The sequence below is a fragment of the Orycteropus afer genome, unplaced genomic scaffold (assembly GCF_000298275.1).
Source record: "Orycteropus afer afer isolate SDZICR_OR568_19922 unplaced genomic scaffold, OryAfe1.0 scaffold00401, whole genome shotgun sequence".
Classification (NCBI taxonomy): domain Eukaryota; kingdom Metazoa; phylum Chordata; class Mammalia; order Tubulidentata; family Orycteropodidae; genus Orycteropus; species Orycteropus afer.
The window spans coordinates 227,603-230,382 of NW_006921988.1; positions in this window are offsets into that span (position 1 = coordinate 227,603).

The window sequence follows — 2,780 nt, forward strand, 5'->3', positions numbered from 1 at the left end:
TTCCCTGTTACCCAATCTGGGATATGAGACAATTAAAAAAAAAAAAAAAAAACAGGGAACTCGTGACGTTCCTTGAGTCCTAATGTCTCTCATTTGTCTTCTTCTCTCCACCTTTCAGAGTCTTTCTATAGTTATTTTGTATGTAAAGTCAGGTGTTTTGCTGTACTTGGAGGTGGAATAGGGAAAAGTACATTTACTCCATCTTCACAGATGTGGAAGTCCCAAAGGCTACATTTTGATATTTATTCACAGCCAAGAAATCATTGCTCCACTGTTCTATCTTTGGAATTGGTGGGCATTTTCTATTGTAACAGAGTCCATCTTTAATGGATAATAATCTTAGAAAATTATTGGATTAAAAGAAACACACACACATTTTAAAAGGAAAGCCTCTGCCAAAAATTTTCTGTCTCTGATGCCAAAATTGTGTGATATAACATAGATCCACTATTTTGTGGGGGTGATGAAGCAAATGTGAGGGTTTCTTTGCATGTATTTATTGAAGTGTCATTGACCTACTCTAAATTTAACATATTTAAAGTGTACAATAACTTTGAAATATGTGTGTGTATATGTGTGTGTGTTTATACATATCCATGAAATCATCAGAGAAATCAAGATCATGAACTTTTCTATCACCTTCAAGATTTTCCTGGTGCCTCTTTGTAATTCATCCCTCTGGCCCCACCTCACCCCATCCCATCCCAGGCAACCATTATTCTGCTTCCTGTCACTGTAAGAGTTTTTACATTTTGTAGAATGTTATGTAAATGAAATCATAAAACATGTATTCATTCTCTTGCTTCTTTCGCACAGGGTAATTACTTTGAGATTGATCTATGTTGTTTCATATATCAATTACTTATCCCTTTTATTGCTGAGTAGTAGCCCATTGTATGCCTATACTGTGATGTGTTTATCCATTTACCTGTTGATAGACATTTGGACTGTTTCCACTTTTTGGCTATTAATTAAGCTGCAATGAACATTTGTGTTCTTCTATAGAGATAAATTTTCTTTTCTTTGGTTAAATACATAGGAGGGGAATGGCTAGATCATAAGGGAGGTTTATGTTTAACTTTTTAAGAAACATTCAAATGTTACAAAGCAGTTGTATGATATTACACTTCCTCTAGCAGTATATAGACGTTCCAGTTCCTCTGCATCCTCACCAATACATGGTGTCATGCATTGAATAGTGTCTCCCCAAAATATTTGTCAAATTTATTAGACCTTGGTTCCTAGAATTGCGTGGTTGTCATCAATTTTGTGAATTATCTTCCATTTTATAATCTGATGTAAATCCTGACTTCTACATGCTAATGTATACGAGGCTATTGAAAACATGCATGTGAAAGATACACAAAGAATAAGGAAGACCGAAGAAGAGCTGATACTTTTGAGTTGCAGTGTTGGAGAAGAATACTGAAAGTACCATGGACTGCCAGAAGAATGAACAGATCTGTCCTGGAAGAAATGCTCCTTGGAAGCGACAATGGCCAGACTTTGTCTTACCTACTTTGGTCATGTTGTCATGAAGGACCATTCCCTGGAGAAGTTTATCACTCTTGGTAAAGTGAAAGGTCGGTGAAAAAGGGAAGGCCCTCAACGAGATGGATTGACACAGTGGCTGCAATGATGGGACCAGGTATAGCAAGTATTGTGAGGCTGGCACAGGACCGGGCAGTGTTTCATTATGTTATACATAGGGTCACTATGAGTCAGAGCTGACTGGACAGCAACTAATAACAAAATATGTTAATGAGGCAGGATCATTATGAGGTGTGTCTTGAGTCACAGCTTTATAAAAGGAGACAGAAGCGAGCAGAGAGAAGAGGGACCTCAGCACTACCAATAAGGAAGAGCCAGGATTGGAGCACATCCTTTGGACCCAAATTTCCTGTGCTGAGAATCTTTTAGATTGAATGGAACACTGATGCCAAGGCAAGGACCTACTCCTAGAGTTGGCTCCCTGAATTCAGAGGACTTCTAGCCTCCTAAACTGTGAGAAAATAAATTTCTGTTTGTTAAAGCTGTGCACTTGTGGTCTTTCTGTTACAGCAGCACTAGATAACTGAGACAGAATTTGGTAGTAAAAGAGGGAGATGCTGCTCTAACAGATACCTAAAATGTGGGAGTGGTTTTCGAATTAGGTAATGGGTAGAGGATGAAAAAGTTTTAAAAGTGAAATCCTAGGTTGTCTTTAAAAGACTGTTGGTAGAATTATGGACATTAAACATGCTTCTGATGAAGTTTTAAAAGAAAATGATGAATATCTTTGTACAATGGAGGAAGGGCAATGCTTTTTATGCAGTGGCAAAAACTTGACTGAATTTTGTTCAAATGTTTGGTGGAAGACAGAACTTGTAAGTGATAAACTGGAGGATCTGATTGATGATGTTTCTAAGCAAGATCTTAAAGGAATCACATAGTTTCTCCTTGCCACTTATAATATAATATTTGAGAGGAAAGAGATGGACTTGACAATGAACTGTTTAAAATGAAAACAAAACTCAAAGATTTGGAAAACTATGTTGTACAAAATAAGGATACATGTCCTAGAATTGTCACCAAAACAGTGAAACTTTTATTATATATGTTATATGGGAGCCCTGGTAGCAATAGTGCCTAAGGCACTTGACTGCTAACCAGGAGGCAGGTGGTTCAAAGCCTCCAGCCACTACTCGGAAGGAAGGTTGGGCAATCTACTTCCATAGTGATACTGCCTCAGAAACCCAAGAAGGGGTCGCTATGAGTCGGGTCCAACTCGATGGCACATA